This window comes from Equus przewalskii, chromosome 2, assembly GCF_037783145.1.
Source record: "Equus przewalskii isolate Varuska chromosome 2, EquPr2, whole genome shotgun sequence".
Lineage (NCBI taxonomy): Eukaryota > Metazoa > Chordata > Mammalia > Perissodactyla > Equidae > Equus > Equus przewalskii.
The window spans coordinates 51,875,153-51,889,343 of NC_091832.1; positions in this window are offsets into that span (position 1 = coordinate 51,875,153).

Sequence of the window (14,191 nt, forward strand, 5' to 3'; positions counted from 1 at the left end):
CCTGCTGCCGCTCCTGCCAGGCTCCCCACACCTATACTGGGGAGGCACTGCGCCCGCGGGCTCTCCTCCGCCCGCGCGGCGCGGGGAGGGACGCTCTGCAGCGGTCCCCAGCTCCGGCCGGAATCAGGGCAATGCAGCGCCTCCCACCCCCGGCTCCCTCCCTTGGGGGGGCGAGCTGCCGGCCCGGGGGCGTGGGCGGCAGTGTGAGCCGGGCTGGGCGCGGGAGGGGCCTTGGCGGCTGCTGGGAGGGTCGCAGGGCGGCGGGCCAAGCCGGGAAGAGCCATACAAGGAGCGGATCCGGTGACGCGCCGGCCGCGCCCCTTCTCCTTCTCGATTTGGCTGCAGATTCCGGTCCCCGGATTTGCATATTTTGGCATCCAGTGGAAAAGGAAAGAAGAACGGAACCCGCAGCCTTTAAAGGAACCGCACAGGCTGTAGCGTCACCTAGGGAGGCGGTCTGGGGGGAGTGAAAGATTAGCCAGCGGCTCCGGCCTCTGGCCGTAAGAGACTGGCAGTAGGGTAGAGGCGGGACCCGCGAGGTTCGGCCGCTCCACTCCCAGTTCTGGACCCTCTGCTGCGCTTCCTGCTGCGCGTGCACCCGGAGGTGGCGGGTGTCTCTACGGGTGCCTGCCCGGGGCCAGAGGACGCCGCGAGGTCCGCGGCCTTGGGCGAACCTCAGGCCCCAATACTGACGGCAGTGCCCATGTTTCCCCGCGCTAGGCTTGGCTCAGCCTGCGGGGGTGGCGGGAAGGAAGTGAGAGACCTCTGGGCCGCCCAGCTTAACTCCGGAGGACCCTACTATGATGCAGCCCCTCCCCACCTGTTGAGACCTCTCCCCAGGAGAGGAGGAGAGTGAGGGGCTGGAAACTCCAGTCGTGTTCCGTAGGAGGCTTCCTTAGGAAAGGCAGAGGCAGCGGGGACATCTGGGATCCTTGAATGCTTCCAGGGCCCCAGGGACGGTGGAAGAGCGTAGCCACTCCAGAAACGGCCCCTTTTAGGCTAGCTGGACTTGTTGCGCCCAACGAGAAGAGCAAGTAGCAGGGCTTGCCGGCCTGCTGCGTGGCCTGCTTACATGTTGGTGAGATTGGGTAGGAATCTTTTGGGGCAAGATGCCTTCCCCCTCCTTCCTACTAGTTCTTGACGTAGAATGGGAAGCTTCAGTTCAATTAGATAAGTATTCTTTAAAACTTCTGTGTGATCTTGAGCAAATTTCTGAATTTCTTTCTTAGCCTCAGTTTCCTTCTCTGTAAATTGGGGTAATAACAGTACCTCTCCCTTAGGAAGAATTAAATTAGATAATCCTCATAGAGTACTTGTGCTAGACCTCTAGCAAGCACTCAGTAAATGGCAATTCCTGTTGTTAAACTATATGCTCCCCACTCTACCGTGTGACAGAAAAGCCCTTTCCCCTGTGTGTCTTAGGCGTGAGTGTAGGTGATACGCAGAGTAAAAAGGGCCAGGTATGGAACTCCATCCCGTATCCGTGTGATCGGATACAAGAAGTATTAATGTTGATTACTTAGGGGGAAAAGGAAAGACCTATTTGTGTGCCAGGTACCTGCTGGGTGCTGCATCAACGTACAGATGGTTAAGGAATGGGTCCTCACTCTGCAGGAGCCCAAAGATTGAGCCCTCAATGCCTGGTGGTGACATAAGGCAGGGTACAAAGGAGTCACTCAGTTCTTTAACACTCTGGAGCATCCTTGTAGACTCTGTTGGAGGGTGGCTGTGGTTCCCAGGGTGGGGTGGGGGCATAGTCTGGTGTCCTTCCTTCCCTCCTTTGTCATGGAAGGAGCTAGGCTGGGAAGAGACTGCCTTTGCAAGCATAGGTCCTCACTGCCTGGCTCCTGTTCAGGTTACAGCCTGCACAGGTGTCCTTGTCACCCTGGATGCTGGTAGCAGATGGAGGCCAGCTTTCTGAGGTGGGAGGAGACAACCCTTGGAGTGGAGTGGCTGCTTGTAGACTGATAGCATTCTCCCACTGGTTGCTAAATCCTGAATTCAGCATAGATAAAAAGATTTTTCTCCTTCCCTTCCTCCTCTCCGCTCTCCCTCCTGAACAGGGGGCTGAGGGTGATTGTCTTAGTTTTACTGGCGGGCTCAGGTGAGATTGCCAAGGGTCTAATTGCCTGAACTCCAACCCTCGGACTTGTTGGGGAGCGAGTAGGCACTGGTTCAGGGTGTCCCTCACCCTGGAGATGGTGAAAGGCAGGCCCGGCCCTTTTGCAGCAGGGCCAAGGCCGCCCAGCCCTGGCTGCTCTCTCCCTCTCTCTCTCTCTCTCTCTCCCCCTCTCCCTCTCTCCACCACAGAAAAGGCCAGGTTGTTGCTCTGTCTTGCTCCTTAGTTCTGAAGTCATCTCTGCCCTCTGGACTTTAGTTCCCCTTTTACCAAAGATACCGAATTCTTCTGTGCTGTCTTACAAGAAAGAAACCCCCTCCAATTAATTCAAACTAGGGTGTTAGCAATTTAATGCATTGCCTTTCTCAGAGACTATTTGCATTTTAAAAGAAAATGCTTAGAGAGGGTAATATATAACCCAAAAGAATCAAGCCCAGTGCTTAGCAGATGCCTGGAAAATGGTAGGTGCTCAGAGACGCTGGTGGAGTGAGGTCTGATTGTGGGATATCAGGCCCAGGGACAAGGAGGGGGGAGGTTTGGGGTGCAGAGAGTGTCTGGGGTCCCTCAAATCACACCAGGCACCTATGTACAGGGCCTATCCTGCTGGGATTGCTTTCCATTTTGGGGTGCCCCACAGGATGTTCACAGGAGACAGACAGGTCATTGGTGGACTCTCCCTAGCCAGCCCTTCCTGGCGTTCTAGGGGTCATGGCCATTTCTTTGGTAATGACAGCCAGCTCTGAGGCTAGGTGGGTTTTACCTAGAAGCTTCTGGAAGGGGAAGGTTGTTGACAGCCATGACGACTTTTGAGGGTGGTGCTCCTGGTTAGGAGCTGGAGCTGAGTGTGACGTGGGGACTCCCAGAGGCTTCCGGCTCACAGAGGGGCTGTACCCACAGGAGAGGGGGTGATGGGAGCCTGGGGGGACATATTTCATTTCTTCATTCTTTACAAGAATCCTGTGAGGAAGCTTTAGGGCTGCCCCTCAACGTGTATTTTTTTTTTCTTTTTAAATGAAGGATCTAAGGCATTGGAAGAGGTCTGAGTAGTTAGTTGGAGGATACCCGGCGGCTCAGCTGAGATTTGAAGTCAGGGCCTTGTGACTTCAAAGCTACTGCTCTTCATTCTACCTTTTGTCCCCATTATGGCTGTCAGGGGAAAGAAATGAGATGGCAGATGTGGGTAAGAGAAAGGAAAGGTATAAAACCTGCGGAGAAGGCAGTGGGTAACAGAAAGCCTGGCTGGAATGTTGCCTCCCAGCAGCCCTGGGATCCAGCATGGGGGCAAGGGAGGAGTCCCCATCCAGCTATAGCTCCCAGGGAGGTCAGCATTTCTGCCAGGGTTCCCAGTAGGTGGAATGGCAACAGCTCCGCTCCGAGCTCGCATCCCACTCCCCTAGATTGTCTCAGAGGCCGCAGGCTCCTCTGCGAGCCAGTCACATGCTTCCACTTTAAACACCTGCTGGTGCCTAAATCTGAACTTATTGTAATCATGCTGAATGAAGGCTTTTTTGACCATGCTTCATGCAATTTCAGGGAGAGTCTGGTAACCAAAGGGACCAACAAGACAAGGAAAGTCCTGTTACAAAGTAACATTTACCGGGAGGGCCCACAGTGGTCCTAGAGACCCCTCTTCAGACACCAGCCCAAGGCAGTGAGTAACTACGAGGGTTTGCAGAGAAGAGTTTAGGGCTGGGCTGGGCTGAGGCAGGGAGAGAAGGAAGGTCTTAGATAAAAGGTGAGACTTGGCAAAAGTTGCTGTCCGGTAAATGGAAAGTACAAGCCCTGGCCTGGGACTCAGGAGTTTTGGGTTCTGCCATAAATTATCTATGTGACTTTGGGCCTGGCCCTCTTGTTCCTGGGCTTCTGGTAGGGGCTGGACTGGATAACCTACCTCTGAATTCCTCCCAGCTGTGTTATTCCAGGGGTTTGGGATTCTACTGCAGAAAGGGTTGGGAGGAGACGTGTTAGCGTTCCTAATCAAGTCTGGGGTTCTGTAGGCTTGGGCTGGGATCCTCAGGGAGGCGGAGGAAAGAGTCAGGGGATGAAGGCTTGTAATAGGAACTTTGCTGTTTTAGCTCAGGGGTTCATGGAGGGTAAGTGGAGTCATGTGCTCAGAAGGCCTGTCATTGCCCCTGGGGGCCACTGTGGGACAGCCCCCATCTCAGCTGGGAGGGATGGTGTCTCCACAGAAAGGACTCTTGGGGGATAGGGCTTTTTGGAAAGAGGAACTTTGTCATCTGAAGTGAACCAGAAAAGGTGTGAGTGTTGGGGAGACAGTAGGGGAGGTAGTTAGGGGGAGCATTGAGGGGGTAAGAGAGAGAAAAGGAGGGAGAGAGGGAGGAAGAAAAAGAAAAGAGCAGGTTCCCCCCATTGCTCTCCACACAACAGCCTCTTGCTGGGTGCAGGCTTCACCCCTGGGACAGGTGCTGGATCCAAGAGGCTGGCAGGTTGCTCCTCTCCCCACCCTGTAAGAAAACCTCTGGGAAACCAGAGAGAGCTACGGTTTCTAGATCCTTGTCTCTTATCAGCTCCCAATCTCAGAACCCTCCTCAGCCTAAAACAAGCAGGCCCTTTGCCTCATCCATCAAGGTGAAGAGTGGGGGGCAGACTTGTGTTCTTCTTTGCTGTTCTATGCAATAAAAAATCTGGGATCCAAGGAAAAGCAGTTAATGACTCTTGGGCCCAGAATTTGAGCTCCTCGGGTGTATTAGCATCCTCCTCACCAGATGGCTTAGGCCGGGCTTCCCAACTTTTGTCATGCCATAGCTCACCTAGAAAAAGGAACTCTTTTTACAGGGTAAAGGACTGAAGGACTGGGATAAAGGACAGATGCTGCCCCCGGCCCCATCCCATCACCCTGAGGTCTGGGAGAACAATACTGGCCAGCTGGAACCCACTGGAAGTCTGCCCATCCGCCTGACCGATGGCATGAGCTTCTGCCAAGGCTCAGGCAAGATGGGCAAGGAGAAGAGGCATGATATTTCTCTTTCAGATACTGCAGAGTTATTTAGGCCATTCAGACTTATTTGGCCAAAGATCACCAAGACAGTTACTGGATGACACGAGATGATACCCAAGCTCCCAGAGGGCAGGGATGAGGTCTTATTCCTTTTTGTCTACCCAGCAGCCTGGTGCCTGCTCCCGGCAGGTGCTCCATAACAGGCTGTTGACCCAATTCAAGGGTCCACGTTGGTGATTCTGGAACACGGTTGATTTAAGGAGCAGCTGGATCCACTTTGCCCTTCCCACCTAGTCCTTTCATTTCCACCCCAACTGCACAGGATGAGGGCCCCTTATCCGCCAAAATCCCGTTTTGCGGCGGGGCTCCGAGGTCTGGGACACAGCTCTCTTGTTTCAATGAGACAAACATCTAAGGAGCATGTCCTGTCACTCTTTGTGGAGGGAATCAAACCGGAGCCTGGGTTCCTGCTGTGTGTCAGGAGCAGGCAGCTTAAAGGGAAGTGAGGAATGAGGCTCTGATAGAAGTGATCATACATGGGACACGATGTATCTCAGACCCGGCGTGGCAGAGTTCCAAGGGGGAAGGACCACTTCAGGCTGGAGGAGGGACCTGTTCAGGGTGAGGGGGAGGCCTGCTGGGGGGAGGGCACCTTGCTCAGGACTTGAGGAGGGGCTAAGACCCGTTAGTGACGAGGGGAGCAGAGGGGAAGGGAGAGAAGGGCAGGGGGTATTCTGTGCAAGGAGTGTGATTCCCCCCTCATGTTCACGTTTATTTTTTTTATCTCCAAAACTAGAACCCATTAGCATTGTCTTCCAGGACTTCTCTCTCAGCGTGCCTGGCTGAGCCCTCGTTATAGTTTGCAGCATGGATGAATGATGAATCCCAGTGGGGGAAAAGGGAGACCACACTGAGCCTGGACGTGTTAGATGCCATCACACGTTTGGGCACCTACTAGAATGTAGGTGGCAGGAAGACAAGGGCTTGGTCTGTGACCCTCAGTACCATAGCCCCAGCTAGAACCTGGCTTATAGGGGTGCTCCACAAATATCTGTGGAAGAATGAATGTGCCAGGCACTCTACCAGACCCAATTCCAGACGCTAGGAGCAGGAGCAGGAAGGGCGGCTAACTCTGGGTGTGAAATCCAGTAGGGAGGAGGAGCTTGGGAGTCCAAGGCAACACAGGTCCCAGGCTGGGGCGAGTGGGATTAATCAGGAGTAAACTCAAGTGGTAATAGCCCCGTTAATTGAGAGGTAATGATCCTTGGCATTTTTCATCTTCAAAGCCAGGAACAAGCTGTAATTAATGCTCCCGCCACCCGGGGGCGGGGTGGGGGGTGGTGTGGAGAGTCCTGCTGCTCAGTCCGGGATACTGAGGCACTGGCAGAGAAAGTGGATGTGAGAGTGGTTATGGGAGTGGATGCAAAGCCCATCAGAGCCCGAGATCTTCAGGGGTGCCTTCAGCACACCAGAGCGTGGCCCTCTCCCAAACTCAGGCAACTGGAAAGCCGAGGATACGAGTGGGGAGGGGCGCCAGAGACCCGCGCAGGGGCAGGGAAAGAAGTCTCAGCTGCCAGCTTGGCTCAGGGCGGCCGTGGGTTTGCCGGCGGCTTAGCAGACAAGAGCCGGCCAGGCCCAGGGCGAGCCGGGCTGTGCCGGGCCTCCGCTCCCGCGCTCCAGGCCCAGGGCGAGCCGGGCTGTGCCGGGCCTCCGCTCCCGCGCTCCAGGCTTGGCGCAGGAGTGGAGCGCGGAGCAGGGAAGGGGACTCCGGTCCCTCGCGCCTGGTGGCAGGTGGGCTCGCGGCACACTCAGCGTGACTCACCGGTGGCTCCGAAATGCCTCCCGGTTTCCTCATCGCAGTCTGGCTGCCCCGAGCCCGGAGGGAGTTTTTCATTAGAGTGATTACCCTGCCGTCATTAAAAGCCGGTAAATATCACCCAGGGACCGAGGGCGTGCGGCCGCCTCTGAACTGCAGTCCGGGTTCACAGGCCCCGGCCGCGGGCGGCGCCGCTTGGCCTCCCGGCCACTAGTTCGAATCCCCGGGGCCAGGAGCCGCCGGCCTGCGCGGCCCGACCGCCACGCCTGGGCCACGCTCTGCGCCCTGCGCCCACCTTGCGGTCCTCTCTGGGCCCGCGATGTCCTTGAGGGCATTCATCCTTCAGTTCAGTTACAATCACTCACGCCCTTCCTCCATACCCCAGTCCTCCTCGGTTGCCACGGTCCTGCTTACCTGTTTACATTTATGTGGGTAATCCTTAGATAAATGTCACCTCCCACCCTCCTGCCCTAGATGTTCCAGAAGGGCAGGACCACTTCTGATTTTGTATTGTATTCCCATTGTAACCCCCTCTGGCCCCTCCACTCCCACCAGCACTAGTGTCTGGTGCACAGCGGGCCTCAGCAGTTCTGAATTAACAAGTCCCCAGGAGGCCACAGAGCTGTTGGGTGGTCTCCCCTCCTCCCGATTGTTGTCAGCACTGGGCAGGTATCTCCCGTGCGGTACTCTGTGTCACGCGTCCCGGAGGCAAAGAGTGAGGCCTTGCTGTGGGGAGATTTGAGGTTTAATGAGTATTCAGGGTGGGGATGGGCAATAAGTAAATACACGCGAGGTGATGATAAGTGATATGAAGAGCAATAAATTAGCGCAAGAGGAGAGAGGGGGAGGGGAGGGCATGTTGAGAACCTGTTTCATGTAGTAATTCTTCCCCAATCCTTGCATTTTGGAGCTGGCATTAGTGCCATGGACTTTAAAGTATGGAGTGGGAATATGTGAGTCTGGGCTGTAGTCCAGCTAATTCACTGGATGCTCTTTGAAAAATTCTGTGTAAAAGAGATCTTTGTTTAAAACGTGACGTCAAAGTCCACTAAGGAAAGTCAGGTCTCTGAAGGCAAAGTCACCTGCGACTTGGCCCTGTGCCCTGGCCTCGGCCCCTCTTCCTTGGTTGGCGTTCCCGCCTGCCACCAGGTGGCTTCAGAGAAAATTCTCACAGTCCTTGCTTGTTTTCAGAGGCCTCTGGGGAAGGGAGGGCAGCCCGCCAAGGGTGACTGCGGCTGTGGGTACCCCAGCCCCAATCTCAGAGCTGCACTCCCCTCTCACTCAAACCCTCTCTTGGATGGCAGGAGAGCTTCTTCTAGACCCCAAACGAAAGAAAAACTTGCCACAGTGGAAACTCGAACTAACTCTCCCCTCTTGCCCCACTTCCCTCCCGCGGTCACACTTCCTGCAGTCGCCACAGGGTATTTTGGGTTCGAAAACAAAGCGTCAGATCTATTTGAGCAACTTTTTTTTCCATCGGAGTAGAAGCCCAGGGGCCTGTGGCCACCCTGGGCTCGGTCACTTCCCCAGGGAACTGACGCGTTTCCCCTTCTCCGTTGGGGACCAATTTAGCCATTCAGACTGGCTGCTTTTAGCTTCTCCTTTCCCTGGCCTGGCAGCAGGCTGGGGCCCAGCGGGAGGGGCAGGGCCCCTGCGAGGAGGGTTGTGTGTCTGGGCGCCTTCTTTGTGGACTTCAGGGGAAGGCCTGGTTCCCTCCTCTGCCAGAACCTCCCCTCACCCCCCAACCTCCCCCAAACCACACACACACACACACACACACACACACACACGCACCCCCTCTACAGCTGCCACCAGAAATCCACCCGCTGCATCAGAAGCCTACAAAGTAGAGTTGGGGTTAGGCCTTGTCTGGTCCTCAGTCTATTCGAAAGGGTAGCTTGTCTGTGACAATGGTGTGTATGTAGGTTGTGAATGAAGTGGGTGTGCATATATGGAGCCTGCATGTACATGCAAATCCCATGTTTGAGACTGCCCGGCTGAACAATGCGGGTAAACACAGCTCGTATTGATGTCTAGAAAAAGCTTGGCAGAGTCGAAACCCTGGAGTGTCTAGCGGGTGCGTACACTATGTGATTTTGTGTGGGCTGGTGTATTTACAGTATGTGTGTGCAGGATGCGTATAGTAGAGGTGTGTGTAAGTGTGTGCAGACACGTTTGTATATGTGCCAATGGGCAGGGCCTGGTTCTCAGGGTTTGGAGGGAGGAAGACAAGTGGGCTCTGGACAACAGTGACCAGTGTCCTCGTGGGCAAATGCGGGTGCCGTCTGTGGATCAGGGTTTGAGGGCAGGTGAGAGTGTCTGTGTGCAGGACCACTGGCTAGGGACCAGGCAGTTTTTGTCTTCACCTGTGCCTTTACTTCAGGACCCTCCTGGCCAGGGGGCTGTCAGGCTCCCTCCTCAAGCCCCTTCCCCACCTTAGGCTGCTCCATCCCCTCTGGGCTTGAAGGCCATGCCTTCCTTCTCCTCAGCCTGTCTCCTCGTGCTTTCTCTGGTGCTGAACTCCCATAGGTCTCACAATCACACGATTCCTCATAGTCTTTGTGTCCATCTCTATTCTCTCCCCCACCCAGGAAGAGCTTCAGGAGGGCAGTGACCTTCTGGGTTTCTTTTGTAGTCCCTCGATTCTTTGTACACCGCCAAGCCTCCAACGATGCTGGAGAATGGCTGACTATGCTGGCTTCACAGCCTCAGCACAAGTGTAAAGGATCCGTGCCTTATGTGGTTGAATGTGCATGGCCAGCTGTTTCTCTGTGAGTGTGTGAATGAGTGTGCAAGTATGTGAGTCTGAGTGTGTGCATGAGGATGTGTGTGTGAGTGCGTGTGCGTGCCTAAGTATGTGGGTGTGTGAGCGTGTGGGGGTGGTGTGGGGGTGGAGGGTGCTGGCCAGGCCCTAGAGGAAGCACACTCAGCCCGCTGTCCGCTTTCCTCACAAGAGTGGAAAGGACAGTTGGAGCTCAGGGTCCTGCTGTGCCTGCCTTTCTGACAGGCTTGTGCCGGTCGGGGGGGGGGGGTGGGTTGGGGACAGACTCTAGCACAGGAGGATGAAGGCAGTGCTGCTGTGTCCTGCCCTCATTCAGAGCACGTCAGGAGGATCCTGGGGCACATTTCTACCCTCTGAGTGCAATCACAGGGCCCATGTGCTCCTCCATCCTTCCTCCACCAGGGTCCCTGAGAGAGTGTCCTCCAGCCTGGAGCTGGGGAGGATGAGCTCTGTCGCTGGCTGTTGCTTCTGGGAATGGATTTTCCTGGAATCCCAGGGTCTTTACCTCCCGACCTCCGCCAACTGCGCTCTAATCTGGACCTCCTGTAGGGTTTTCTGGCTGCTGCAGCTAAAGGCACTTGGGTCTTTTTCATTCTTGATCCCAAGAACGCTCATTCTACCCTGTTCTAGTGGCTTCCACTCACCCCCCTCAGCCAAAGGGACTGTGATATTGGTTTTCTCTACCATCCCGCAAATAACCACAGAGCGTTGCACAGCATTCAGCTAGAGGGGACCTCAGAGAACGTCCATCCCAAACTATTTTATACATGAGGAAACTGAGGCCCAGAGAGGGCAGCTGACTTGCCCAGGCTCACACAGCAGTGAATGGTAGCACTGGGACTCAAGTTAGGTCTTGAGGCCCGGTTAGTGGTTCTTTCAGCTTCATCAGACCAGACAACCATGGCCATGTCTTTCTTTTCTATTTCCTTCTCTTTCTGACTCTTATTCTTCCTTTCTTTTTCTATTGAAATATTTCCTTTCTTCCCTTTGCAATGCCCTCTGTGTGTTAAACAAGACAGCTTGCATTTGGCGGCACCAAGACCCTTGTCCTGGCACAGTTGTCTTCAGTCCTTTCGAAACGCTTTTCTCCTTCCTGGTCCCTCATCGCCCAGGATACTCAGGGACCCTGCTCCCTCTGAACCAGCCTTTTCAGCTCCTGTTTCTCCTTCCAAGTACTGAGGAGGCAGATGGAAACCCTCAAGGAATTGACTCCTCTCTCTAACCTTAGTTTCCTGGTATCTAAAATGGAGTGAGGGTCTCTGAAGGGGAAACATGGGCATTTTGTGTGTGTTGTGCGTGTGGGCGTGTGTGTGCCTGTGTTTGTGTACACGCACCTCACATGTCTCCCAGCAGCTCCTGGGGGTGAGTGGGAAAGTTAACTAGCACTAGGATGAAGGGTGCTATAGGGTAATTACAGGTAGTATCAGGACAACTGGGGATGGGGCAAGAGGCCCCTAGAGCTCCTGGGGGTTGGGCAACCCCTTGTCCTACTCCTGCAAAATGGATTAGACACCTGGAGGGGGAGGGAGGGAGCGTTCTGAGTGAAAGGTCTTTGTCTTTACAAGGAAATGCTTGTTAGTTGCTAAGGAACTGGGTTGTCTTTCCTGATCCGAGCCTCCCAGTGTTTTGCTGAGCTTGGGAGGGGATGCTGGGCTAGGGCTTGAGGATCCTTTGGCAGTCTGCCCTTTCCCTGGGGCTGCCGAGACTCTGCTGGGCCTCTTGGGAAGGACTCTCATCTGGGGAGGGTGGCTCTTTCCATTACCCTAAGCTTTACTGCTCGCTCCAGCTGAGCTGGGGAGCAGAGCAGGTGAGGTGGAGGCAGAGAAGGAGAGGAAAACTCACATTTACTGAACAGCCTGTATGCCAGGAATTGTGCCTGGGTGCCTTCCGTGCTATCTCATTTAACCACTGCAACAGATCTTTAAGGAAGGCACTATTTCCATTTTTTTCATTATACTTTTTTTTTGAGGAAGATTAGCCGTGAGCTAACATCTGCTGCCAATCTGCCTCTTTTTTTTTTTTTTTTTGCTGAGGAAGACTGGCCCTGAGCTAACATCCATGCCCATCTTCCTCTATTTTGTATGTGGGACTCCTGCCACAGCATGGCTTGACAAGCAATGTGTAGGTCCACACCAGGGATCCGAATGGGCAAACCCTGGGCCACCAAAGTGGAACGTGCAAACTTCACCGCTGCGCCACCGGGCCGGCCCCTCAGTGTACTGTTTTTTGCAGTTGAAACATAGATCCAGAACAGTTGAGTAAGTTGCCTGAGGTCACAGGGCTATCAAGTGGTAGAGATTCTACATGAATTTAGGTCTCCTAAGTTAGAAAAGTCGTGCTTTTTAAATTACACCACCTGAAGCATCTGCCAGGCTTTCTTTCCGTCCTATGGCTGCTCAGCCCTAACACCTGGACCCGTGACCACCAGTAGCAGCAGCAGCAGGTCTTCCTATGTGGCTATGCCTCCTTTTGCACCTCTCTTCCTTCCCTAGGACGAGTTATCACTCAGGCGAGGTTCCAGGACAGAGAGGGGTGAGTCCACGGATGGAGGGTGGTAAACCGTTGGGGCAGTTGCCTTGGGCAAGTGGGGTTTGGGAGATGGTACGGGCTTTGAGCTGGGCCAGGCCACTGCTGTGAGTGTCCAGGAGCTAGCCATCCCCACAGATCACACTTGGTCTAGAAAAGCGGCAGCTGAGGGGCAGGAAGACGGTCGGGGGAAACTCCCCTTAACTTCTCAAGAACTTCAGCCTTCCCTCTCAGCCCACCTGGCTTCTGAATAAATACTGGAAGGTCTGGCCTTTATTTTATGCAGCCTAGAGAGTAAAACTAGAGTACTGTTTACCTCTGAGTCCTAGGAGTGAGAAGGCTGGAGTTAACCCCAGATTCCATCATTACTAGTTATGAAACAGGGAGTGGGTTCCTTCACTTATCAGAATGTCAGTTTCCTCACCTATAAAATGAGAATGACAACTCCTACATTATTAGGTTGTTGTGACCATGAGTGAGAGACTCTGTATGAGGTCCCTGCAGGCGGGGAGGCAGTGCAGGAACGTGTTAGACGAGACACCACATGTGGGGCACTCAGCACGGTGCCTGGTATGCAGAAAGCGCTCAAGAAAAGGTGTCATGATGATGATGATGATGATGATGATATCAGTTCTCCTTATCTCTGGAGAGGGGGTCACTAATGATCCCTTACATTTGTCTTAGCTGCTTCATTAGAGATCTTGAAGCGATCCACAAGCCCATCTGGTTTCTCCCTGGAGGAGGCCGTGAGAAGAAAAGGGGCAAGAGGCCTACAGTCTTCTGCAGGCAGCTAGCTGAGCCCCGGTGGGTTTCCCCAGGGTCTCGCCAGCCTCCAGGGCTCCCCTCCCTGCCGCTGGGGCCTCCCCTCCTGTGGCTCCCAGGGGCCATCTGGCAGGGCTGGCCTCAGCCTGCAGCCTGGGCCAGCTGGGTTCTTTTTTCACATTTTGGGGCCAGGAGGGCGGGGGTCTCTCCTGCGGCTGAACTAAAAGTCCAAAACACCAGGGGAAAAGAAGGGAGGGGGACACAAGGAAGGAAAGCAAGCCGATAATTTCCTCGAAGGATAAACATCCGATTTTTTTCCTCACCCAAAATAAACATGCTAGCCACAAGGAATTAAAAGCAGAAGAGGGGAGGATGTGTCTCAATTTGGGGCTGCTCTAGGAAGCTGACCTGCTATTTATCCTGCTGCCAATTACACTCCGGGCCTGGTGGGGTGGGGGCTGCGGGCAGCATGAAGCTCACCGCCCCCCAGAACGTCTCTTGTCTCTTCCAGAGGCTGCCTTCCACGACACTGCAAATGGACACTTCCTTTTAGCTGCTTCTTTTAGCTCTGCTGACAAGCTTGCCTGGTTGGGTAGAAGGAAGTGGGGAGTTCCTACTGCCTGGGCTAGTGTCAAAGGCCCTTCGAGAGAACAAGAATTTGGTGTCTCTCACCTGGGCAGGGAGTTGAATCAATCACTGGGGCGGGGAAAGCATCGTCCCATTCCCTCCCCACTCACAAACTCAGTCTCCCGCCTCATTTTGTTCTTCAGATCCCTGCCATTAAAATCTTCCCACTAGTTAAGAATCTGCTCAGCCGGGCTGAGGGGTTGGCCAGGCCCCCTGCCTTCCAGTGAATACGGGGCATGGCTCTCAGAAGGTACTAACCCCATGCTCAGGGGCAGCCTGCCTGTTCCCTCTGGGGATCTCAAGGCACTTTGCACACATGAGTCACCACAACTGCTGTATTCTAGCCAAAGAGAGAGGGGTTATTACCTCTTGGAGGGAAACTGAGTGGAGGGGCATGTTGCAGGGGGTGGAGGGCTGTGAGGACCGGTGTTGGGGGTGGAGTCGTTGAGGAGCCATGGTTTAGCCAGTCAACGAGACTAGGAGCAAGACAAGTGAATGAGCAAGGAGGTGCCTCCAAGGGGTCCTTGGGTGGGAGACCCAGGAGACCTCCAGAGGAGGTCCAGGGGAGTCAGATGTGGAAAAGCCTTTCATTGCAGCCAG